Source organism: Emydura macquarii, unplaced genomic scaffold (assembly GCF_026122565.2).
Source record: "Emydura macquarii macquarii isolate MOO-44397 ecotype Brisbane River unplaced genomic scaffold, CSIRO-AGI_Emac_v2 contig_1230, whole genome shotgun sequence".
In the NCBI taxonomy this organism is placed as follows: domain Eukaryota; kingdom Metazoa; phylum Chordata; order Testudines; family Chelidae; genus Emydura; species Emydura macquarii.
Genome location: NW_027131367.1, coordinates 21,128,390 through 21,154,344, shown reverse-complemented (window position 1 = coordinate 21,154,344; position 25,955 = coordinate 21,128,390). Strand labels below are relative to the sequence as shown.

Here is a 25,955-nt window from a genome sequence, read left to right as displayed (position 1 = left end):
CAGCTCCTGGTGGGACCAAATGGCAAGCATTTACTAGTGGGGTTACTTGGGGGAAGTGAGGAAATCGGGGCGTCTGTAAAGGAAAAGGCAAGCCGATTACTGTGTACAGGGCATCCCAAACTCTGCATCAGCGTCATGTGGTGGGAGAGGCGTGTAGCTGGAGAGGGACTCTGGACTTCAGGGTTGAGTTTCCCCTCTGCTGCAGCCTCACGGTGCGTAAGTCACTTAGTCTATCTGTGCCCCAGTTCCCATCTCTGCAAAATGGGGCAGGAGTCCTTTGTTCTCTCACCCTCTGACTGTTTACAAGACAAGCTCTTTGAGGCAGGGGCTGCTGCTAGGTGCAGCCCCAGCACCATGGAGCCCCAAGCGACTACTGTGACAATAATAAAGTGGCTCCAATGGGGTTCTTAGTTCCCAGGTCAGGTGATGCCTCCTCTGTCAGCCATGGAAGCCGTTTCTGAGGCATCAGCTGTGCACTTTCTCCCTGTGCCAGCATGAGTAATACAGATGTTTCCAGCTGCCCGCAGCTGCCAATGCAGTTGATGAGGCAGGAGAGATCCCCGCTCTCTCTGTCCTGGCTGTATCGGCTCTGCAGGCTTAACAAGAGGGAGCTGAGGATTCCCTGGCGGCTCTGAAGATAAGAGCACTGGGCAGGGGCAGGGGCAGGATAGCCAGAAAGTCAATGTGTGTGTGTGGAGGAGGAGGTGGTTGTACCAAGCTCTGTTCAGGGATCAGAATTAATCCTTTGTCTGAGACTAAACTCCAGTTCAGGTGGCTCAGTTTTGTTATGACGTCTCCCTATGATAACTGATGCAGTGCCCAGGAATTTAGGACAAAGGGCAGTGCTAAGTGGTGTGTACTGCAGCGATGGGTGCTATAAACCCTAAGGTAGACAGGGTAGATTGTGAGAGAGGAAGCAGTTGGGGGTGCAGTTTGCAGGGAGAATCTGAAGACTTTGTCCTGATGTCCAGCATAGCACCGTGTCTGATAGCCATATGGCTGGTTCCAGTCTCTGCACACCTGGTTACTAAACTATCCAACTGTATATTTACATTCCTGGCAAATACACAGGGAAGTTAGATAAAAACATGAAATACAATAGCTAGAAGGCTGCAATGTAACACGACTTTCTTTCTTAGCATGCAGAACGATAACACACAAGAACCCAGAACAGAGAGAAACAAAGCAGGCTGCTCCATAGAGCAGAAAGGCAAACTCACCTCATCTTACTCTGTTAGCTTTCTCCAGACTGACTCTGACGCCCGGCTTTCTACTGTAAGAACCTCAGGGGAGCTGTCTGAGCAGCAGTGCATGCTGCCTGTGTGCTTCTGCTGCAGACCCTGCTTGCTTAGGGCCTAGACACTGATTTCTGACCTTGGTTTGTCCTGGACTTTGCTGTGATTGCTGTCCATAACCTGGCCCAGACTTCCTGGCATTCTGACCCGAGCTTGAGCCTGACCCCATGCATTTCCTGACTGCAACTTAGCAGCTGACTTGTGTGCACAGGAGAGGCCCTGGTACCTCCAGTACTGTCCCAGCCTGCCAGCTGGGCCGGGAACCTCCCTCCCTGCCCAAAACACACACTCCTCAAGTGATCGCTTCCAATAGCCCGCAGTCCACCCCACTCTGAGAACCAACCCAATGGCCTGTGAAGATGGTGGAAGATCATCCTGGTGTCTTGCAGCAGGGGAGGAAAGCCCTGTCAGACAGTGAAGGTGGTGACCGAGCTGTGACACAAGAACCTCTCAACGGGAAGCAGTGTTGAAGGAGTTATGGGGCCAGCTGGGGGTCTGGAGGACAGGGGAAAGAGGATACTGCTTATACAGAGGAGCATGTAGACTTCTCCTGAGAGGCTGATTGCAAATCTGTTTGACTGTCTCCACTGTTTAGAAGAAATACCAGTTCATACTTGTTAGGGAAACAAACCAGGGGCTGGGGGGGACAGAAAATGAAGAAATTAACCAGGTTCCTTGTGAAGATTTGATCCATGATTGTAACAGAGTTGGGTGAAAGACTCTGAAGACCCAGTTCTAGCATGTTGCATTGGAGTCAGCCTACCACCCTATCCCAGAATGGTGATGGTGAAATTTCTATGGCAGAAATCCAAGCTGCATTTCACAAGTGATTTAACTAAACAGAGGTAGGTGCTGATGGATGCTCTGCTGTTTTAAAAAAATACATTCAGGGACCTGTCATGTCCCATAACACAAGAAGTGTTCCCATGTTCCAGTAGGACCGCTCACTCATCTGTCATCTTCCTAAGCAGCTGTGATTATTTTTTTTTAATTTGTATTTCAGGGAATGACCTGTCCTCAACTTCTTATATGGCCTTCCTCAAACCCCACGTATTCGTTGACATGGATAGCAAGCTCCTGCCTGAGGCTGGAAAATGTCTTGCTAAAATGAATCGGTGCTGATCAGACAGGGCTCAGAAAGGGGCAGCCTTTATTGAGTGATACTAGGAAATCGTTATCTGTCAGACACGCAGCTGCTTTATCCAGAAGTGCCTCTTATGTCTTTACTGTGGTTGCAAAGGAAGCGTTTGACTCTGGTCTGTATAGCGCTAGTGATGCCTATGTTGAGGTTATTTCTGAAGTGTTAAGGAAATGTTTGGATTGGAGGGGGTTTCTGGATCTGGATAAATGTACTCTTAACTACTATCCCAAAAGCTGTGTGGGGCAATGAAAAACACAGTCCAAAACTGCATTTTGCTCCATGGGAGTCATTAGAGAGAGACACCTCACAAAGACAGGACACAGTGGCGTGGAGATTTGCAGCAAGAAATTACACCAGATCTGTTCAGAGGCCTTTAATGCTATCAATTTGTTCCCCGCAGAAACTCTATATATTCGTTGCAATGTTATATGGTTTAGCAGTTGGATAGTGTCCCTTCTTGATGTAGCAGAATGTGGTGTGAAGCCGAATATGTACACCAAATGTCAGCTGCTCAGACTCTTACGATGTTATTTATCTGTATATGTTAATCCACAAAGCCTGTGAAATAAGTGATACCATTTCTAGCAGAAGATGACATTCCTACAACGTCTTTGGTCTTTGAAAAATTCTCATTTACATTACTGGCATATCTTTATTGTCTTAATTTTTACTGTATTATAGAGTAGTAAAGTACCACACTAGTAGAATGGTAAAAGAGGCAGTGTGACCTAGTGGCAGAGCACTGCACTGCACTGCATCTTAGGAGACCAGAGTTCTAGTCCCAGCTGTGCCACTGAGCTTCTGGGTGACCTTGCCCAAGTCACTTTGCTGCTCTGTGCCTCAATTTCCACATCTGTAAAATGGGGGGTAATGATCCTGACCTCCTTTGTGAAGATCTGCTGGTGAAAAGGGCTCTATAAGATAGGTATTTACAATATAATTTATTATTTTATTATTATTAAAACTGGGAAAATGGAAAAGGTTTTGTTTAAACTAGTGATGTAATGGGATTTTGGTATTGATAATGTAAATAATCTCTTCCGGTATTAAAGGGTTTGTCAAGATCAAAAAAGTGAGAAAATGAAATGCAAAAAGTAAACAACAAACAGCACAAACACTTTATCAGTGTTGCCAACCGCAGAAATCATGATTCAAACCTCAAAAAATCTTGAGATTGGTTTAATGATGAGATTTTTTTTTTAAATTATTTTTCACCCCTTCTGCTGTCTGAGCTTTCAGCATTCACTTGGGTCCTGTTTTAAAGCTTTTCTCCCCTTCAAGGAATGCTAGAAATGTACTTTTATTTTTTATTATTAAAAAACATTATCTTTTAAATTAAAACTGAGATTCTCATGGTGTCAATGGGCTCCTTGAGCCTCGACTTCTGGAAGAATACCAAATGTTACGGGACTTGTGGTAAAATTGCAAGAGCTGGTAGCACTGCTTTCTACGTGGTAAGCTTTATTAATGTAGTAAATGTCACACCCTAATGAGGTGGACTCTACCAAACGGAGGCTACCAAAGAGCAAAAAAAGCATTTATCAGCCCAGCTCCCAGAAAGAGCCACACGCTCTCTTCTTGAAACTTTTTCCTTAGCACTAAGAAGAGACATAAGAAAGTCACTTCATGGGATAATTTTTAAGTGCTTGCAAACTGGGACTTAAAATAAAAGTGCCTCCTTCCCCTAAACAGCCACAGTATTGCAACATTATCACATCATGCATATTACTTTTTTGAAAAATCAATAAATAATGAAATATACAAAAGAAAATTAGTCCCTTGCTGACGCCAAGTCCTCTCCCAGAATTAAATTTTATCGTTGTTATAAAAATGGAGTTTACATGATGACATCTTAATTAGAACTTTACTTCCAAGGTTTCTGTCTATTGTCTCCGTTACGTGACTGGAGGCTAGATGAAAAGGGTGTTCTGGAATCTTTGCAGTCATTAGCGAGTAGGGCACAGTAAACAACTTCTCTGAAGGTCTGGCCATTTCATCTCAGAAAAGATGGGGCCGGAAAGGGTTAGATACTGGGTAGGATTTACATACCAGTAGGGCCTGGCAAAGTGAATCGGATACAGTAAGCACAAGTTCACAACTTTATCTAGGATGCAAATCAACACTTTATAGATATTTGAAAATGTTTTATGGAAAATTAAATTCCCTTTCCCATGAAAATGACATTTCCTGGCTCTAGTCCTCAGCTCAGGACCCAGTCCCAGGTTCTACTTTGCTAATGTGGGCAGAAGAGAGCGCGAAAGATCTATGCATGGAGATAGATGTCCCTGCCAAGAGCAGGTTTGTTCTAGTGCTATTGGGAACAGCCAGGAATCCAATGAGAGGCGGCCCTGTTGCGACAAACCCAAGAGGATTGAATAGTTCAGAGAAGCACCCTTACTTTTGGGTTCTTATCCAAAGTGGGCACCTTGGCTCTCCCCTTCCTGCAGTCAGTGAGCTAGGGATGCTAGCCTAGTTCTTAGAGAAGAAGAAAATTGAAGGGGACCCAGATGTGGGGTCACTTTTATGCATGTGAATAATTTCTCCAACTCTGCAGCTTGGACAGTTACAAGACAGATCAAACATGATGGTTCCAGGCATGCAGGTGTTGGGCTGGCAGATCTCCTCCAGTGGGGTTGCCTCTTTGAGTAGGCACACTGGTGTAGGGGTGCCTTCCTCTGAAAGCCACCAGAATGCACAGGGAGCCTGATGGGGTGGTTGGTGCAGAAAGGCAGCTCTGATGTTCCCTGTCTAGGAAACTAGTCCCAGCAGTGCTGCTTCCCCGTCAGTGTTTGGATCTGGACTCTGTGTACCCCAAGATCAGGGCTGTTTAGTTCACCCCGTTAGAGTGTGAAATTCAGGTTCCCAGAGTGGGGAAATGTTCATTGCAGGACTTTGGTTTGTTTGGTTCCCCCTCCTGCATCTCCTCTGGCTTTTACATTCAAGGTCACATCCTGTACCAAGGGGGCTGTGCATGCTGAGAGTAAGGCTATGAATTTCCAACACCGTCATTGTCCTGTTTCCTTTTCACCAGAGCCATTGGGCCCTGGGTGGCAGCTCTTCCACTTAGGCTATGTCTACACCGCAGTTAAAAACCCATGCCTGGCCTGGGCCTGCTGACTTAGGCTCGGGCTGCGGAGCTGTTTAACTGCAGTGTAGACTTCCAGGCTCAGTTCTGGGGCCTTCCCACCTCGCGCAGCCAAGTAGACAGGCAGGTCTTACTGCGTGGAAGGAGGAGGGGTTTAGATGTATTAGAAACTGGGGAAGCAGACCTGTGTGGGGCCAGGGTTGACCTGGCTGATCTGGTGTGAATGCTGCTGTGTTCCTCCTGTCTGCAGCTAGAGAGGGCAAGGGAGGCAGCAGCGGCTTGCCAGGGTTCACGTTTTCCATGTTGGCAAACGCCTCCCTATGACTTGTGATAGACCTGTCTGTCAACAGACTCTGCAACAGTCAATGGAGCTGCAGGAACATCCCCCATAGCACGTGGGGCTAAATCCTGAGATCCCTGTGCACTTCTGTGGGCAGCACCTGTCAGGTGTGGACCTGTTCATCCCCACCTTCTGTGGCAAGAGCTCTCCTGCGGGGGGATTCTGTGGTAGCCTTTGCTGAATTGTAGGTTTGCATTAAACACCCCCCGAATAGCCTTCACGCCTGCCAAATCCTTCTCCGCGTACCTTGCAATCGACATTTTAGTTAGACCAATTTGCATGGCAGCAGCGCGCAGCTCTAAATGGATACGCAGGCAAAGGAGGAATTTCCCAATATTTGATTAACCTGAATCATTTGCTTTTGTAAACAAGACAGTTTTGAAGATCTCTCCAGGATCTCTCCAGGATTTTGGCAAGTATCTCCAGGAGATCATGACACATTTCACAGGAGGCTGCAGTAAAGCAAGGTGAGCTACTGCAGTAATCCCGGATAAAGAGGAGGGAAGGAGACATCAGAAGGATCTTGGTTTATTGACGTGACTTTTCCTAACAGGATTAGCAGTGATGATGAAGGAGAACTGCCCAAGACAAGAGACTCTTTCTATGCAGGAATCTGATGGCACCAATTCTATTCACCTCCCTAGGACTCACTTAAGGATCCATTCGGATCATTCACTCTCTTTCCTCTCCCAAAAGAGTGTCCACACTGTGCGAGAAACATTGTGCACAGTTCTGGGCTCCTTCCTACCAGAAAATTGTCAGGAAAGTGGAGTCTGCAGGGGTGCTGTAGCCATGTTGGTCACAGCATGTTAGAGAGACCAGGCGGGGGAGATAACATCTTTTATTGGATTGACTTCTGTTGGTGAAAGAGACAAGCTGTCAAGCTGGGGGGCATTCAGAGAAAGTTCAGTGCCTTAGTAACAAAACCATCTAACAGGAGAGTGACATGAAGGATTGAGAAGAGGGAGGGAATGGGTTGTAAGGGCAGAGGAACCAGGCCAGAACCAGGCTTTTCTTTTGCACCATCTAAACTGTCCTGGTTTAGTATTGTAAGAGCAAACCCACTCCTTGGTTTTGAGTTTAGAATAATGGCCTGAGGAGTTTGGAGTATTTGACACTCCTCAGGTTTCCACTTGTGAGCCACCAACTAGAACAGGGGTCGGCCGCCCTTTGGAAGGGGGGTGCCAACTCTCCCCCCCCCGCCCCTTTCCCACGTGCCATGGGCCCAGCACCCTGGTCAGGATGTTGGATGGCAGCGGGGACTAGGGGCCATTTCCTTTCCTGCCCTCCCCTAACCTTCCCTCCAGTCCCCCCTCCCCCCTCTGCAGCAGTGATGTACCTGGGTGCGGGCACCGGCAGCCTCCCGTCCTTCCGGCCCCTGCCTGCCACATGGGAGGGGGCAGGACCAGAAGAGGGGAGCGGCCGCCGCGCGGCCCTGCTTTGGAACTGGGAGCAGCGCGGCGTGCCGCTCAGAATGACCACGTGTGCCATAGATTGTTATTCTAGTTCAGGGGTTGGCAAAGTCCTTTTCCCCTCTACATAACACTTCCTCGGAGAGGAAGAAAATCATAACCATGCCAACCCCAGGAACAAGCTGGTGATCCCCGATCAAGTGGCAAATGTCAATACTCTGCCATCACAATGGCAGGAAAGAGCAGGCCAGCTGCTCGAGTTCATGCCCGGGATCCCCAGCAGAGGATCCCCTGGCACTGGGGCGACCAAGTCCTCGCTACCACTGTTAGCTGCACCTGCTGGGATAAAGCTAGTGCGGTAGATCTACCTATGCCTGCACTGCAGGGTTAGCCCACGTGATCAGCACCCAGTTAGCCTCGCCCTTCTGTGAGCATCCCCTGCAAAGCCTGCCTGCAGTAATCTCGCTGCCGTCCGCGCAGGGGACTGACCTGGAAGACCTCTCGAGGTCCCTTCCAGTCCTATGATTCTGTGGTTTCTGGGGGCATCTCCCATGGTTCTTAGTGCTGCGGTGAGCTCAGCTGCTCTCTTGCCCGCTGAATTGTGGGAGAACTTGTCTGTTCTTGAAATGGGGGAGGGAGGGTAATGTGGGCAGGCCCGGGAAGACTGTCAGCACTGAGTGGTTTAGCCTGTGTCCTCACTGCAAAGTGGGCAGGTTGCCAACCCAAGTGAAGGCCACGCACCCCGCCACCACCAGCAAACCCCAGTGAGAAGCACCACTAGCCCCAGGTGGGAGGGTTTCCTGTGTGGACAAGAGCCAGGTTAGAGGCAGTGCTCAGGTAACATGCTGGGCTGCCTTCAAGGAAGACATGCCCTCTAAGCCCTGTTGTGGTGGTGATGGCTGCATCCGTGCCTGGATCCCACGAACCCAGGCACCTTCGCACGGGCTCTTGTAACTGATGCTCTGACTTCCTCCGGGATTCATACAGCCTGGCTGTCAGGAAAGAATCTCAAATGTGTTCCTGCGCTCCCCTTTCACCTCGCCTTTCCTCCCTCTGCTGGACATATGGCTGTCCTCCCACCCGTACCCCAGAAGGATTGATGCCCCCTGAATTCCATGATCGAGTCCAGCTCCCATGTATGGGAGACACCATATCCTGCTACCTCTTTAGCTTTATTTACATAGCAATATGCAATTGGCCGGCCCTAAATGAGATCAGGCAAGTGCCCCAGTTTGTTAATAATATGTTTGCTGCAGCAACTTTGACTCTTCTGCATACATAAGTTATCTTTATTTTAATGCCAAGCTGCTTTTTAAAAAGGCAGCAGTTCCCATTATTAGAACTCTGGCTGTGCAATTTATGAACTGTCACATGCTGAACTATGCACAGTGGAGTTGCTGCTAAGCCTTGACTTTCTGATGCATATTTAATGCTAAAAACCCACACAAGCAATGATTGGACCTGTCATTTCTTCAGTCTAGGATGGTTAAACTTTTACCACCTAATTAAAATTCTGTTCCCACTGGAATATTTACAGCCACTTGAGATAACAGGCAAAACACACCCAGTTTTGGGGTGTATTCACAAAGATTCTAATATTTGGGGTGCAGGGTTAAAATACTGAGTGCACATAGTCACTGGAAGCCTAATATGAAAATTATAGGTTCCAGGCTCAGAGTTGGAGGTGAAATATGAATTCTGATCTAGACACGGAGATCATGTAGCTAAAGACTGAGGGACTAGTGTGGATAGGTAAAAAGGGGCTGAAATTAGGGCTGGTCAAAAATTGCCCAGCTACACTTTTTGCTCATGAAAACTGGTGTTCTTGACTAAATGAAAAAGTTCATGGAAAGTGTCCACTTTCCTCACAAAAAAAAATAATAATGTTTTGTTTTTGTTTTTTTACTGGAATATTGAAAATGTGGTTGGTTGGTTTGGGGGCCATTTTTGGCTGAAATTTTAAAGTTTCTGATTTAGGTGAAAAATTCAAATTTTCTACAGAGAAAACCCCCAATTTCAGACCAGGATAATACACCAGGGGAGGGCGGGAAGGGTTTGCGGGTGGGTGTCTTCCTTTAGTGGCTGGCTTCAGCTTGCCAAGAGTCTGCTACTTGTTCAGAGCTAACTCGGTAAAAACCACTCAAAGTTTTGCAGTAGCGTCCGTTGCAGGTTGCAGAAATGTCCTGGTGTTTGCGGCTTCAAACTATTCTGGACTAAATGTTTTAAATCAAGAGTTTTAGGGCTCCAGCCGTTCAGCACAAAACCATTTCAGTGCAGCAGAGACTCAGCCCAGCCTTCCGCATCTCATTTTGTAGCTTCTCGACGACTGCCACAGCTGCTTCGCCATGATCCAGGCCCTGGGCCATTGGCAGGCTCAGGGAACCTCAATGGGGCCATTCAGAAGCTACCCCAATAGGCCCCCCTGCCTTCCCGAGTTCTGGGGCAAATGTTCAGCAGAGCTGACGTCCGTTAAATCCAATCTTTCCAGAGGAGAATTCCTTCTCTTGTCTTTCACTGTAGCTGATCCGGGGAGCACACACGGCAAAGTCGGTTGGAAGCCAAATCTCCAGCAAAGGCTCTGCCGGCTGCAGCTTTCATTGTTATCTGCTGTGATGTCTGTGCTCTGGCTCTGCGGAACGCCTAATTGAAATCAATAGCGAGTGTGCCTGCCAGGCAGAAGGAGCGATCCAGTGCCTTCTGTGGGCGAACATTGCCTCGGACGTGAATTCTGGGTGCACGCGAGGAGGTTGCCAGGGAGGCAGAACTAAGACATTGCGGGGCAGGTAGCGAGACAGTCATGGGTGGTACGAAGTCAGAGCAGCAGCTGCTGCCTAGCCCAGCCTTTCCTCCCTCTTTAATTGTTTGAGGAGGAATTTAATTAGACACTTCCTCAGGAATAATTCATGGGAATATTTCCTTTCTTCAAGGTCACGGAAGCCAAGAAAGCCTTAGAAATGAACAAACGGAGGCAGCTGCGCAGAGGTCAGCCGCTGCACGCAGGGCCCTCTCCGGGGAGGTAGTGACTGAGAATCACAGATGAGACAAACTGCTCTGGCAATGCGCAGGGGGCTGTGCCCGCGGGGAGGCAGGCCGCTCTCCCTGCCCCCGCCAGCCCTGCTGAGTGCCCGTGGTCAAGAGCTGGCTTTCTGGGCCCTGCCAGGCAGGAATGACACCCTGAGGAGAGGGCAGGAATGGGCCCTGGGAGAGAATAGATCAGAGCCTCTTCTTGGGATCTTATTGCCCTGCAAGTCCAGGGCGTGTCGCTGTGTGGAGCCGGATGTCCTCTCCTGGCTGTTTGGATGGGTGGGCAGGTCTTAGCCTCTCCAGGCGCAGCGGTAGAGTTCTCCCCGCAGGACCCAGCTCTGCCCCTCTCTCCCCTGGGCAGGCAGTCGGGGGTGTCTGAAGCAGGGGTGGGGATTCAGGGAGGTGCTTGGCCGATTAGGCTGGGGGCGTGTCTGGTGGGGGACGTAGCTGTTGATCTGTCTCTCCAGGCCGCAGTCGTGGCCGGTCAGGCTGCTCCGCGCTGGGGGCTCCGGGGTGCTGGTCTTGGGCTTTGGAGACGTTCCAAGCAGAGTCGAGTGCCGCATCCGTGCTAACTAATGGCAGAGAACGGGTCACCGCTATAACAATGATGAGGGGTGTGGGGGGGGGGATGGTGTGTGCTGATGCTCGTGAGTTAATGGCGGGAACCCCTGCTGCCCAGCCCCTGGTCCAAGTTCCCGAGGACTCCATTGCCAGCGCTGGGGGGAGGGAACGCCTGGTGAAGGTTGGGTGAGGCTGGGTGGCTTCCCTGATGCTGTGTGTTGGGACAGGGCAGCATCCCTCTGCATCGTTTGTGAGCCCCCTGCTGGTACTTGCTGTGCTCTGTGGTATAGACCTCGAACAGCCAGCACCAGCGGTGTGCATGCCGACATGTTTGTGTGCAATGAGTCAACACACTTATCTGGGGCCCAGTGGTGTCTGTGAGGCTCTTCAGGTGGCTTTTGTTGTGTAAAGAGCAAGCCATGCAACACCTGCCCTTCCCCACTGAGCAGAGCAAGCTCCACCGCCTGTCACCCAGGCCTACCCTGCGTGGCAGGGGCACAGGTCAGGGAGCATTAGGCTGCACAGCAGGAGCCATCAGTGACTTTTCCCAGGGCGGGCACCGCGTTCCCGTCCCACAGGCCACTCTGCCAGCGCCGGGCATTTGCAGATGTGGAACCGCAAGGCTCAGTGCCTCCCCCCATCCCACTAACCACATCCCTTCTGCATGACTCTGTTGCATTTACACCCATGGCAGGGGTTATGTAGCAAAACAAGACTGTGCCCCAGGGCATGATCAGTCTCTGCGAGCTTGTTTGGATGATGCCCCGTTGGCTGAGTGTCCCGTGGCTTGAGATCCCACTAGGTAGCTGTGGGAAGGGGTTGCCTGTATTCAGCGGGCTTCCTGGAGCACCAGTGTCTGTCAAGGATCCAGTGGAAATGTGGCTTCCTTAGCCCTGCCGGGATGCTGAGCAGAGAGAACCAGGCCCACTCATGGAACATGTACAGATGCACGGACTTAGGTTTTCACAGTGACTTTGGGATGCCTGTTTGGGAGCCCCCTAGCAGACAAATTAAAGGGAAGCGGTGTGCTCTAGTGGATAGAGTACTGAGCATCAGAGGACCTGGGTTCTGTTCCTAGCTTGGCCACTGGAGACCTTGGGCAAGTCATGTCGCCCTCTGTGCCTCCGTTTCCCCCTCTGTAAAATGGGGATAATGCTACTGACTTTCTCTGTAGAGTGCTGAGCTCTGTGGATGGGGGGTGGTTTCCAGAGAGTGCTGAATATCTAGCCTCTGAGAACAAGGCCTCTTCAAGGTGTTTCCTGTTGGACACCACACATGGATACATCGCAGATAAACTCGTTGTAGACCTCTGACAATGACCAGTTTCAACAGGAGCTTATTTCAATATCCAGAGCAGCAGCAAAATGAACTCTCCTTCAGTGATCAAATCAGGTCATAATATAAACATGAGTTCACATCCGCTGTGTCCCTCACGCCCCCCACCTGGCTCAGAAGGGAAGGTATGAAGCAATGAAAACTACTTCCCCAGCACACTACAGCAAGACACTGGGCAGGGTCGCTCAGTTCAAGGGGCTGTCTCCTCTTCCTGCCAAACTCTTGGCCTCCTTTGCTCCTCTCCAAAGCCAGTGAAGTGTGGGCTCCCTGGAAGCCATAGAGCTGCAGGGCCCTTTTCCTCCCTCACTGGCCACTAGAGGCCAGATATGTAAAGGTATTTAGGCTAAAGATGGGGCTAGGTGTGGCCTTATAAGGAGACCTGAAAGCCCCCAAATCACAGCTCCTCTGGTTCACACCAGGTCACTTTGCACCAGTTCTTAGACATTGTTCTGTACTGTATTGACAACAGGTTTCTGTCAAGCTGCTTAGCAAATGGGGAGGCAGGACGGCAGCGCAGAGGTTCACCATGAACAAAGTTCGACTTTTCATGGCAAAGCTGCACATTTCTGGCTGAAAACCAAAAATTTTCCTTTTTTCAGTGAAAAGTCAAAATGTCCCAAGGAGAGCAGAGCAGAGCAGAGCAGAGCAGAGCAGAGCAGACACTTCCTGCAAACAAATGATTTGGTCCAAAAGTCACATTTCCCCACAAAATACAGTTTTAGCAGATTTTGGTTTTTACCCGACCTCGTCAGGTGCATGTAGCTTCAAGCAGCCTTTGTGCCACCTTCCGTCCAGGATGGACAATTTAGTGCGTGAGCCTAGGGTGCTCTTCTCCATCTGCAGCAGGAAACCGAACAGAGAGCCAGAGGGATGCACTTAGAGCAGCTTCTCCCTAACCGGCTTCCCTTCTGCAGAGCCAGCCTTAAAGCGTCTTGTTCACTTCAGGGTCTGAATTATCAGCTGTGAAGCAGGCAGGACCTGCCTCTCTCCTCTGCTGCTTTGTAAAATGATCACTCTGTTCCCCAGCCCTCTGTGAAAAGCATTCACACTCCCTAGCTCTCAAGGATGAAGCGCTGCTCACACGTCCTGTGAGGAAGACTACAGGAAAACAAACCCTTTTGTCTCTGCTTTGAGAAGAGCTGGACAGGGACACCACAGAGGTTAGAATGGAATTATCTCATCGGCATATACTGTCATCTTTATCCCTGTGGGGTGAAAAAAGCTCTCCACACAGTGCAGCATTCGGGGAAGTAAAAAGTCAGCTCTTTGTAAGACCCGGGAGCTTCCGTGGCAGGCTTAGGAGAAGTATGAACAATTCAATGTAAAGGTGATAAAGAATTGAAAGGGCGAATGCTTGCAGACAGTGCAAGAAGAGAATCCCTTACATGCTGTATTTATTATTTAGGGCTAGATCCACAAAGGGGACTTAGGCACCCCAGCTCCCTATGCAATGCCTGGGGAGAGTTGGGCACCTAAGAATGGGAATCACAGACCCAGTAAGCTGAACCAGCCGCCCCCTAAGCTCAGCTCCTAGGAAATGTGGAGGAGAGGGACTTAGGCCCCACCCATCACAGGGATTTAGGTGCCTTCCTCCAACCCGCAGTTAGGCACCTATCTTCACTTGGTTCATGGCTCTGAGTCCCCTCGGCTGGAGTGTGGCACCGAAGCCAAACCAGCCCTTCCTTGCAAAAATCAGAGTGGGCGGCACGTCCCCCCGTTGTACCTCTGATCTGGGCACTCCCACCCGGGTGTACCGCAGCTGTGTTCAGAGCCTCATTCAGAGCAGGGCCATGAGGCCAGCTCTCCCAGCTTTCAGGACAAAGCCCTAACCACTGGTGGGGGTAGCCTGCAGTGGGGGGCTCTCTCCATCTCTCTTGACGCAGCTTCGACGTGTAAGCCCTAACCACTGGGTGGGGGTAGCCTGGAGTGGGGGCTCTCTCCATCTCTCTTGACGAAGCTTTGTATAAAATACGTAACTATTGCAGTAAAATACGTAACTATTGCAGTGTAGATATTTAGGCTCAGGGGGGAGCCTGGGCTCTGGGACACCCCCGCTCACAGGATCGCAGAGCTCAGCCTCCAGCCCGAGCCTGAATGTCCACACCACAGTTGACAACCTCACAGCCCAAACACCACGAGCCCGACTCGTGAACATGGGCCAGCTGCGGGTGTTTAATTGCAATGTAGACGTACCCTTAGAGATCCAACTGAGCCCAGTGCTTTACAAATGGATTGGGAAAGACTGCTCTGCGCCGAAGGGCTTACAACCTAGGTAGACGAGACAGACCCCCGGGGGGGAGGGGAAACCGAGGCCCTGGAGGGGACGTGACTTGCCCACAGCAGGTGAACGGCAGAATTGACAAAAGAAGCCTGCTATCCAAACTCCTCAGCCCGATCCAGTAGAAACACAGCCTGACCGTTGTTATTGCAGGAATGCCTAGAGGACGATCCATTTGATCTGAGACGTGACATGTTCATATTGCACCAGAGTTCAGTGGTGTTGGCGTCTACAACGCAGCAATAAGGTAAGTATTGACTACAGCTGAGATGAACACGGGGGTGATTGACCAAGGTACAGCAGATGTCAGTATTTACAGAACTACGAGGAAACACAATGTTGAGAGAGATTTTATTACATACCTTCGGAGGGGCTTCATGTCTGGCACTTCATATTGTGCCTATCAATTTAATCTGTTGATCGTTCGTCCTCCTGCTTCAGAGGAGAGATGCAGCTGGCAGTCTAAAAGGCCCCTGTTACTCACTTCTGAGAAGCCAGTCAGGCCAGTGCTGCACAGACATGGTTTGATTGATGAGTGACAGAAAGCAGTGTACAATGCCACATTTAGGGTAATCCTGATTAGAAAGAAAAGGACTGCTTGAGGGGATTCCTCTCTGAAGAGCGTCAGAGGGCTCTGACTAAGTTAGATGAATGAGCAGCATGCGACTCAGTGTTGACATATGCAAGGTGATGCTCGTTAGCAGAAGTGATTAACTGTAACCATGCAGGAAAAAGTGCTTGGTGTCATGTGGACAGCGCAGTTCTCAATTCTGTCTAGCTTGACATAAACCCTCATCTAGCGGCACATAAGCCAACCACTAACTGGTGAGGTTGAGAGGAAACTTGTCTTCAGGGCAGTTGATTCAATATTATCCACTACGGGGTTTCTTAGCTGGTACTCGCCACTGTCAGAGGCCGGATACCAGGCTGGGAGGCTCCTGGCAGGATCTAGTCCAGTAATTCTGCTCTCCGAGGTCCCACGTGATTAACATTGCTCCAGTCTTCAGGGTGCTGAGCAGATGGAAAATAGCTGTTCTTGCTCATCACATGACTTTTTTCAGTTAATCGTGAGTCAGCATTTTCCTATTCTGTGTAAGAGCAGAACTCACCTTACAACAGGGCTGAAAACCCCTCACCTCTCTCCTTCACTCAAATGTTCAGCTGTGTTTCCTGGGCCACAAAATATCAGACTTCTGAGTGACGGCTTCCTGTCTGATTAGTCTTTTCTATAGAGATGGGCCTGAACAAACAGCTTCGCTTTGCACTGGGATGTAATGAACAAACAGAGCAGTTTTCTCTAACACCCGGTATTGGATCTACTGGAATGCATGTGCAGCTAAGTGAGAGTCTAAACCCTAGAAACTCGCACAATGTCAGTTACTTCATCTCCATCCACAGCGTCTGATGATGGACTAGTCACCATGGAAACCCATCAGCTGCCTTCCTTCACCTTCCATTGATTGTCATTACCTGTTTTCCACCAGTGGCAACGATCCTATGCAGAAAGTTTCAGGAGGACATAGTTCAGGAACCCAACAGCTGCTGAAATGGGAGTGCAGAGGATGTTTAAATAAATGCCTGGCTTCCTAACGCTCCTCCATTCTCTCACTGTCACACCTGTCTCTGTTGTGATACACTGTCAAGTTCCTAGAGAAAAGTTTCCTTGTTGGCATTTGGAGAGTTTCCAGAAGTGTCACTGTCTATTTCTGCTGCTACCATAATCTGTTTTAATGCAGACATGAGAGAGGCAATGAATTGTTTCTGGTGTTCTGAAAGGGAGCAGGAATAATGGGATGAATGGGAAATTTAAGACTGCATATCAGGAAATAATTCCTAATAATTAAAACAGGACTCAGTGAATTGGGTACAGACAATGGTCTTGCATGGTCTGGAGAATGGTGAGGTGGACTCTAATGCATGTTTGTCATCTCTAGTGTCTATGGATCAAATGCTGATTGAACTGTGCCATACCCCATCTGAACCGGCAATGTCCAAGGAGGATGTTTGAATTTAAAATATATTAAACCTGTTGTGCGGCAAGTGACACATGCTTGTTGACTGCAGCTAGCATCCACATGTGGAGAGACATTGTTTTGTTTAAGCAGAAACCCCCCCCCCCCCTCGCTCTCTTCATTATTGGTCCCTACTATGCAGCACTGTTCACCTTCCATCTTTTGTGGCTCATTTATTTCTGGTATGACACTGCGGATAGGAATTTGACAAACAACAGTGACTTTCCCTACAATCATTGACCTTATTCCCAACAGATCCTACTACCACGCATCAAGGCTCACTCCTGCCCTAGGCTCCAGGTCAGCAAAGCGCCGGATGGGATCCGAGCACATGTTTTAAGCGCTTTGCTGAACTGGAGCCTTAAGTAAAGGTAGTTACAAGATCCTCACTGATATCAGTGTGAACAAGCTCCTGTGCTTCTTACTCTTGAACACTGAGCAACACAAATGGCTGTGAGACGCAGTGGTGGTCACAATTCAGAAGCTCATGGTAGGCATTTGTTAATGCGGTTAGGCCCTCTACCCCCATGGCCATTAAATCTATTTGGCACCATGGTTCTAGTATGAAATCCCTTCCTGAGGATAAAATACTTCGTAGAAGTCTTGTCTGCATTAAGGTCTCTTCTAATCCTTCCTTCCCACAGTGGATCACTGGCTAAGCGTCTCTGTGCATGGAACAAACTTGACAGTGAGAGATTAGATCAAAACATCACACTCCTCAGTTGCTGGCATTTTTCAATCACTACTGACAAATTTGTAGAAGATAGAAATTCCACAGCATGGTAGATGGTGTCATTCCTAATGACATGGTTATAGCCTCCCAGTAATGCTCCCATAATGCCGGCTGAGAACTCACTCACATTTGGAACACCCGGGTCAGTTGTTTTTAACTTTTGGGAAATGCCATTATAGAGAGAGTGTAGTTGTAGCTGTGTCAGATATTAGAGAGACAAGGTGGGGGAGGTATTGTAGAGAGAGAGGTTTGTCAGCCCAGAAGTCCATGTTTAGAGGATGCTGTACAGCCACTTAGTTTTTTCCAGTGACTGAATAACTCATTTCGAGTTAAAAAATGTACCATGTCTCTTTACGGTTTGAATAATTTAAAACTACAATAACTTCCTTTTAGGACTTGCCATGGAGCCAGCATTCTGGGGGAAATTGACCCTAGTGCAGAGACCCCAGACAGCACCTCCTCAAAGACTGGAGATTAAAACAAGCCATCTTCACCAGGGCAGATTCAGGTGCATTATTGCCCAGTTCAATTAGGGTTTGAATCCTAGAAATGAGAAGTGGCAAAAGATGCATCACGTCTCACCCATCTAGCCCTCCCTGTTTCCTGCAGCCTATATGACAGAGCTAAAGTGAGATGTAGGGAATGCTAAGCCCTGCGTGGGGCTTCTGTATGGGGATGAATTTCACAGTTAGTAAGGATTGGTGCTGGGATAGATTGAATTTGTGTAAATTGCATACTCCAGCCTCCTGGAAAGTAGCATCAGAAAGGGCCAACCCAGTCTGGTAGACTCCATGGTGATCTAGGCCTTAGACGCCCACAGTGGGGTGTACCACCCCATGAGTGTGTGATCAGCCAGAACATCTGACGCACCTGCACTTTTCTTGTCCTTTTTCCAGAATGCAAGGAAACTCATTACCCAAACTACCATTAATGCAGTGGCCTGGCTGTACATTTGCACTCACCAGAGCTAAAACATTCAAAATCAGCCTCATGGCACGTTCTGTACCATCACTATGGAGGGTCTGATTGCTATCGCTCTGCAGCTTGTGGAGTTATTTACATACACCTGTGCAAAGTGAGCATAAAATGCTATCAAAGCTGAATGAGCAACCATGGCCAGCTAACACATTGTTCAAAGTGGTAAACCCTGTCTTCACCAGTATTTGAACTACAGCTGGCAGGAAATTTTTCTTTTCTTTTTTTTTTTTGGTTTTGTTTTTTGGGCCAGAAAAATGTCAGTTTTGTTGAAATGGGCACATCTTGGAAACCACATGAATTTCAGCAAAATTGTGTTCTGAAAATAAATAAAGCATTTCAATAATGTCAAAACATCCGGTTTCAACATTTTTGGAATGGAACACTTTCATTTTTCATTTTGCAATGATTTTTAGAAATGGAATTCTGATATATTTTAAAATATTTTTAAAAGTTTTTAAAAAATTGAAATCAGAATCAAAATTTTTTTTTTTAATCAAAGTGTAAGGTTTCAATTGACCTAAAATGATTTTTTTTTTAATTTAATTTTGCAGGAAATGTCAAATTTGTTTGTTTTGGTTTTTTCCTTTTCAGAATGCAAAACAATATGAAATTGCAGAATTTCCGGTAAAATCAAACATTCAAATCCCACCCTGCTTTAGTTTTAGCACGTTCATTAAAAAGGATTGATTAAAGGATTAATTGATTAAGGATTGATTAGTTAAAACTTTTTGCATGAAAAATGTTCCTGTCAGAGAATGTGGTTTAATCAAAATCAAACTTTTTTCTATGGAATAATGTTGATTTCAACTCAAGTTTCAATTTTCTGACTTGGAGAACCAGAAGGAAAAATATCATTGTTTGCTTTTGATCTAAAATGTCAGAATTTTCCATTCTGACATTTCCTTGGAAACTTTTTTGGAATTCTACATTTCATGAAAATGTTGGACGTTTCGGACTTTTCATCCTGATGTGGAACAAAGTGATTATGAAATGTCAGATTCTGGTGAAAGACAATCCTGGTTTTCAAAGTGCTCTGCTTAACCCATATTTAAACACCATGTTTCGCTAGCCTGGACTTGGCCTTGCATTGGAACCCAGTTCCCCCTGCAAGCCCATTTCCACCACGGTAGAGCTGTCGTGCTCTACGTTCACGTGGGGTTGTTCTGTGCTCTCTCTGCTCGCAACAGCCTCCCCCATCTCCTGCTGGGCCTTTTCTCAGGAGCCCTGACTGCCACCTGCAGCTGCCTGAGTAGGTCAGCACAGGCCCCTGATGGTCCCTCTCCAGGCGTTTACCTGAAGTGGTTCTCCCCCGTTTTAGTGTCACTCATTCAGTGGGACGTAGGCAGTGCATGAGTCTTCCCTTTGAGGAGGCTACAGGGAGCTGGAAGCTCCCTAGAAGTGGGGGTGCCACTGGCCCACAGCCCCACACCCCTGCTCAGCCTCTTCCCCCCAAGGCCCTGCCCTTGTTCTGCTGCCTGGCCCCAGGCCTTACACTCTGCCATGGGCCCCTCACTACCTTCCCTCTCCCCAGGTTCTTTACTGTCCCCAACCCTCCCCACCCTCCCAGGGCTCATTGCTGCTCCATCATGTCCCCCAGGGCTCCGTCCCATCCTTTCCCCCCTTACCCGCCCCATAAGGCCCTGGGAGAGGACGGGGCGAGACCCGTGCTGCAGCTGGGGGAGGCAGGGCAGCTCAGGGGTGCATCTGCCTGGGGAGCTTGGGTTAAGCCAGAGCTGGCCCTCAGGAGGCAGGAGTCCCACGGATGCCACCCCTTCCCCTTGCAGCGCCGAGGGGGGCGCAGCTCATTCAGTGCCCCCGGCCGAGGGGCGTTGGACTCCAAGCAGGCAAGGGAAGTGCCGACTCGCCGGCTCAGCACCAAGTGGAGCTGGGCTCCGCTGGCAGCCACGCTGATATTGTTCCCACCGGCGTCCTACCCCAGGCTCCCTGCCTAGCCGTGCGCAGTGCCATGGACAGTCCGGAGACACGCTGGCAGCCGGGCGGAGCCGGAGCACTGTGCCAGGGGCAGGCAGGGGGGAAGAACTGTAGAATCATAGAAGATGAGGGTTGGGAGGGACCTCAGGAGGTCACCTAGTCCAGCCCCCTGCTCAAAGCAGGGCCAGCCTGCTCCCAGGAGGCAGAGGGGGATGGGGGCCACAGTCTGGACGCCAGTGCCCCCACCCCACACACACATCTAGGGAGCTGCCAGTGCAAAGACGGCAGGCTGGCAGGCCTCCAAAGGAAGGTAACCCGTACCACATCCAGCCTTTGCCTCCTGCCGGGCCAGCCTTTTTTATCTGGGAGAGGCTTAGCATCCCCAAACCTCTTCTGAATGCCAACCTCTTGTGGAGTGATCCCCAGCTCGTAGAATCATAGAAGATGAGGGTTGGGAGGGACCTCAGAGGTCATCTAGTCCAACCCCCTGCTCAAAGCAGGACTAGCCTCAGCTCTTCAAGTGCTTTCATTAGAAACAAATAGCTCTTCCTTATCAGATTGCTGTGCCTGGTGTAGGCATTGCAGCCGTGCCTAACCAATTAATGAAGGACTTCAGAGGCTGCTCAGCTCAAATTAAACAAAGCTCTGTCCATAGGTGCTCCAGTTCAGACTAATCAAATAACAACATACCCAGCAATTTCTGCAGGGAGAACAGCTCCTGCTGTCACAGCTTGCTAAAAGATGCATGTCCAGCCCCAGAATTAGCCAGCTGCAACTCCCACTCAGCGTGAGAAAGGGAGGCATCAGGGTAGCTTTTGCGAGCTGGCTGAGATCAAAGCAAGGCTGTTGCATAAATCATAACGTGTCTAGGATGCTAAACTGGACGAAAACGAAGGCGATGTAGATGCAGGGAAATGTCAATGAGACGAGTCGAACAATTTTCCCTAATGGGACTGACTTCAACTCCGTGACCTCAGCCAGCAAAAGGGTGAGCGAATGCCGGTTCTCCCTTACAGCACAAATGGCTGGCATGGAGGAGCCCTGCTGGGGTGGGGTTTGCTGAGCACGTGGGTGGGGATTGAGGACTGCTCTTGGACTGTCAAGGTTTCTAACTGGAGCTTGCTGTCTGGCTACATGCTCCTCCACGTTAGAGCAAGGGTGTGATTCCCCAACACCTGTACACATGCTCATTCCAGCCATTACTGAGCTAGCAGTGAGGCCAGCGTAGCATGAGTAGCAGCAGCGGAGACCCGGCTGAGCCATGCCAGTACACACCCTCTGCTCTCAGGCAGGATTATACTTAGCCTGGCTCAGCCATGCCTCTGCTGCCGCTAGCCCTCCAACTGCCGCTACCCTGCTGTCTGAGCCAGCATGAGCACAAGGAGCACTAGCGTGTGTCTGTACACGCAAGCAGGGGACTCACACCCCTCACTTGTAAGACAGATGGAACAGCAACAGAGACTCAGTGGAGCTAATATAGCACCTTCTCTCCAGTCCGTTGGGTTCAGGCCGTGTGTGTAATGCACAAGGTCTCTCCTGGATTTGAGCAAAAAACAAGCCGCCGATTCTGTGGATCGTAGTTCAGGATGTCATTTCAGAATGAGTGCCGAGATAAATGTATGTAGCTCTTGGTTCAAGCCCGCCATAAAACCCGGCCAGTGAAATGTGAGTGCATCTGCCTGGCTGTGCAGCACTCCACTAGGCAGTCAAGGCCAAGCACACGTGTAACATGACCCACAGCTTCACAAGCCTTTGTGATATGGAAACTGGCCAGAGCAGATGAATCCTGAGATCCGCCCTGCTCTGGCTCCCCCTGAGTTGGAAACAGACAAGAACAACATTTCTCAACCACAGCATTATTAGATTAAAACAACGAGAGTCCTGTAGCACTTGAAAGACTAACAAATTTCTGCAAGCATAAGTTTTCGTGGGCTGCAACCCACTTCGTCAGATGCATGAAATAGAAATCAGATAGGGGGTGTATATATATACATCCAAGGGTAAGGAACAACAATGGGGAGAGCAAGTGTTAAAGTTAATTCAGTTAGGGTAGATGAGGCCTATTCACAACCATTGATCAGAAGGTGAGAATGTGTGAACAGTGACAATTACTTCTTGTAATGAGAGAACCATTCCAAGTCCCTATTCAGACCCAGTCTGATTGTGTCAAGTTTGCAGATGAGTTCCAGATCTGCAGTTTCTCGCTGAAGTCTGTTTCTGAAGTTTTTTTGTAGAAGTATGGCAACTTTCAAGTCAGCTACAGAGTGTGCTGGGAGATTGAAGTGCTCTCCGACTGGTTCATGGATGTTACCATTTTTTATGTCTGATTTGTGTCCATTTATTCTTTTGCGTAGTGACAGTCCGGTTTGGCCAATGTACATGGCAGAGGGGCATTGCTGGCACATGATGGCATATATTACATTAGTAGATGTGCAGGTGAATGAGCTCCTGATGGTGTGGCTGATGTGGTTAGGACCTGTGATGGTGTCACTACAGTCGATGTGCGGGCAGAGCTGGCAATGGGGTTTGTTGCAGGGATGGGTTCCTGGGTTAGTGTTCTTGGTGTATGGTTGCTGGTGAGTATTTGCTTCAGGTTGGGGGGCTGTCTGTAAGCAAGGATAGGCCTGTCTCCCACAGCTTGAGTGAGTGAGGGATCATCTGCTAGGGTTAGGTTGTAGATCCCTAATGATGTGTTGGAGAGATTTTAGCTGGGGGCTGTAGGTGATGGCCAGTGGTGTTCTGTTGTTTTCTTTGTTGGGTCTGTCCTGTAGTAGGTGACTTCTGGTACACGTCTGGCTCTGTCAATTTGTTTCTTCACCTCTCCAGGTGGGTACTGTAGTTTTAAGAATGTTTTATGGAGATCCTGTAGGTGTTTGTCTCTGTCTGAGGGATCGGAGCAAATCCGGTTGTATCTTAGGGCTTGGCTGTAGACAATGGATCGTGTAATATGTCCAGGGTGGAAGCTGGAGGCATGAAGGTATGTATTGCAGTCAGCTGGTTTTCGGTATAGGGTGGTATTAATGTGACCATCCTTTATTTGTATTGTAGTGTCCAGGAAGTGGATTTCTTGTGTGGACTGGTCGAGGCTGAGGTTGATGGTGGGGTGGAAATTATTGAAATCCCAGTGGAATTCTTTGAGGGACTCTTTCCCATGGGTCCAGATGATGAAAATGTCATCAATGTAGCATAGGTAAAGAAGAGGTGCTTGAGGACAAGTTTTGAGGAAGCGGTGTTCTAGGTCAGCCATAAAAATGTTGGCATACTGTGGGGCCATGCGGGTGCCCATAGCTGTACCACTAACTTGAAGGTATAGATTGTCTCCAAATCTGAAGTAGTTGTGGGTCGGGACAAAGTTCAGCTACCAGGTGTGCCATATTATCATCAGGGGAAATGTTCTTGATGGCTTGTAGTCCATCTTTGTGTGGAATGTTGGTGTAGAGAGCTTCTACATCCATAGTGGGTAGGATGGTGTTTCCTGGGAGATCACTGATGGATTGTAGTTTTCTCAGGAAGTCAGTGGTGGTATGAAGATAGCTAGGAGTGCTGGTGGCATAGGGCCTGAGGAGAGACTCCACATAGCCTGACAGTCCTGCTGTGAGAGTGCCAATGCCTGAGATGATGAGACGTCCAGGATTCCCAGGTTTGTGGATCTTGGGTAGCAGATACAATAACCCTGGTCAGAGCTCAGGGGGTTTGTCTGTGTAGATTTGTTCCTGTGTTTCTTTAGGGAGTTTCTGAAGTAGATGTTGTAGTTTCTTTTGGTATTCCTCAGTGGGATCGGACGGTAGTGGCTTGTAGAATGTAGTGTTGGAGAGTTGTCTGGCAGCCTCCTGTTCGTAATCCAACCTATTCATGATGACTACAGCACCTCCTTTGTCTGCCTCTTTGATTATAATGTCAGAGTTGTTATTGAGGCTGTGGATGGCGTTGCGTTCTGCATGGCTGAGGTTATGGGGCAAGCGATGTTGCTTGTCTACAATCTCAGCTTGTGCACGTCAGCGGAAACACCCCATGTAAAAGTCTAGTCTGTTGTTTCGACCGTCAGGAGGAGTCCATGCAGAATACCTCTTCTTGTAGCGTTGGTAGGAAGGTATCTGTGGGTTAGTGTTGTTCAGTGGTGTGGTGCAAATATTCCTTGAGTCGGAGATGGAGAAAGTAGGATTCCAGGTCACCGCAGAACTGTATCGTGTGTGGCGGTGGTGGGGCAGAAAGAGAGTCCCTGAGACAAGACAGACTCTTCTGCTGGGTTAAGTGTATAGCTGGATAGGTTTACAGTATTGTTGGATGAGTCAAGGGTATCACAGTTGTGGTCTGTTGTGGCATGTGTGTGCTTAGATAGTTTGGAATCCTTTTTCCTCTGTAGAGAAGCAAAATGAGTGTTGTAAATGGCCCCTCTTGTTTTTGTAAAGATCAGCCACGTGGAAGTTTGACTTTTCATGAGATTTTCTAGCATTGAGAGTTCTTTATTTAGATTGTCCACTCTATGGGGTAGGGTCCATCTCTTGGTTGTGTGGCAGTGCTGCGCCTGGCACAACGGGGTTTTCTGGTCTAGGAGCGGGGTTCCTAGCTGCTAAGGCAATATAAGTAGTAATTGATTGCCATATTTTGATGCTAACATTTCTCGATCAAGCGAAAAATAGGAAGGAGAAGGGGAGAATAAAAATTAATTTAGAAAAAGCAAGGTTCACCAAACCAAAATGTTTCAGTATCAGCTGGCTCCTTTGCCAGCTGTTTGGGACAATTATTACTGAAGCTGAACTACTCCAGACATCTTTATGCAGACGTTACAGCAGAGGATTCTTTGTTTTGTAAATAGATAACTTTACAATAGTAAGGTAAGTGCGTGCATCAGCATTCGTGGGGTTGGGGCTTAAATTAACAACAATAATGATAACAGCAATCATACTAATAGTAGCCTTTGTAAATAACTGCAGGCTTGTACTACAGACAGTTCTTCAGAGCTAGTTTTTACCACTCCAATAGCTTTGATTTTCCCATAAGGATAACCCCCAGAAACACAAGTATTTCTCAGATTTCCTCTGCATCAAGTCCCGGCAGCATCCAAAGTGTGCTAAGTAAAGCCAGATCCTGAATGTACGTGTAGTAAAAAACAAAACTCGAACAATGGACCATTCTGCTTTCAGAGCTGTACGTGCCTCATCACAGGAATTCATCAATCCATTGATAAGGTGTGTCCCTGAGAGCCTCTCGTCTGACCTCCAGAGCGCTGGTTGATGGTGTCAGTTAGCAGCAGGGACTGTCCTTGCTACTTTAAGTCCCAAGCCTGCAAATACAGATGCACATACTTAACTTTACGAGGCCCATTGACATCAACGGGAATGTTGCCATTGACTCCCCTGGGGCCAGGATTACACTGGATAAGTAACCCCACTGGCATGAATGGGACTCGTCGGCTGCCTAAAGTTCAGCGTAGGTATAAAGCTGCGCAGGCTGAGGCCCTTAACCTGGCATCTAAAATCCCCCATCAAGCTAAACCTGTCCTGCACGATGCTGAACTCCATCTGGAAGAAATTCCCTGCTGTGCCCAGGACCAGCGAAAGACCTGTGTACCGCTCGGCTGTGTCTTGAGTGCGTAGTCCGTGGGCTGATGCTGTGTGTAGGGGGAGCTCCATCCTTCACAAGGTACTGAGCACCGTCCATTCTCCCTGCAGTTAAGGTGCCCAGCACCTTGTATAGAAGCTTGATCCAACACTTCATCCTCCATTATCTTCCTGCTACCTACGTGCAGCTAAAGATTCCTTCACAGGCCTACATATGATCTATAGGGAAATGAGAACAGAATTCTTCCTGCTCGTTACATCTGGGTAC

The 25,955-nt window shown here is 48.7% G+C and overlaps 1 protein-coding gene and 1 long non-coding RNA gene across 2 annotated transcripts in view; both read left to right on the top strand.

Moving 5' to 3' along the window:
* Positions 1–16,540, top strand: part of LOC137152794 (uncharacterized) — a 44,086-nt gene extending 27,546 nt beyond the window's left edge. Inside the window, exons 2-3 of the long non-coding RNA XR_010919606.1 lie at positions 14,625–14,718; positions 16,406–16,540. This is a non-coding gene — a long non-coding RNA (uncharacterized lncRNA). The remainder of the gene's footprint in view (positions 1–14,624; positions 14,719–16,405) is intronic.
* Positions 1–25,955, top strand: part of SHISA6 (shisa family member 6) — a 329,086-nt gene that overhangs the window by 157,807 nt on the left and 145,324 nt on the right. The window lies entirely within an intron of this gene.